Source organism: Crocuta crocuta, unplaced genomic scaffold (assembly GCF_008692635.1).
Source record: "Crocuta crocuta isolate KB4526 unplaced genomic scaffold, BGI_CrCroc_1.0 scaffold415, whole genome shotgun sequence".
In the NCBI taxonomy this organism is placed as follows: Eukaryota; Metazoa; Chordata; class Mammalia; order Carnivora; family Hyaenidae; genus Crocuta; species Crocuta crocuta.
Window position 1 is genome coordinate 598786 of NW_027531525.1, and position 464 is coordinate 599249.

The following is a 464-nucleotide window of genomic DNA, read 5'->3' on the forward strand; positions in this document are numbered from 1 at the left end:
GCAATCCTTCCCTACTTATTACATTCTTAGTCATTTTATTCATGCCTATTTTCATCTGGAGTCCAGAGACCAAAGGTTACATTCCGAGGACGAAGCTTTCAAATGCCCCTAGGTCTACTGCAGAAGCCTTCTTCAGTTGGCCGGTTTTTATAGAACTCGGAGGCCTAACGGAGCCCATCCCTTTCTAGAATTTTAAATGAGCATTTTCAAACACAAAGGAACCTAGAGAAAGTCACATCATCTGCTGTCCCCTTCTCTGAAAATCCCTAAAGGGACTTTAAAAACTCCCCCCACCCCCCCCACAAAGACAGGATAAAGGAGTAACTGAAAAGGTACCAAAGGAAAAGGGATTCCTCCCACCATCGGTCTGTTATGGTCATGGTGCCCACTGTACTACCTACCATCTCCCAGGGACAAAATTCATTAAGGATGAAAGTCTGTGGTCTCTTGGAGGGGGTGGTGGG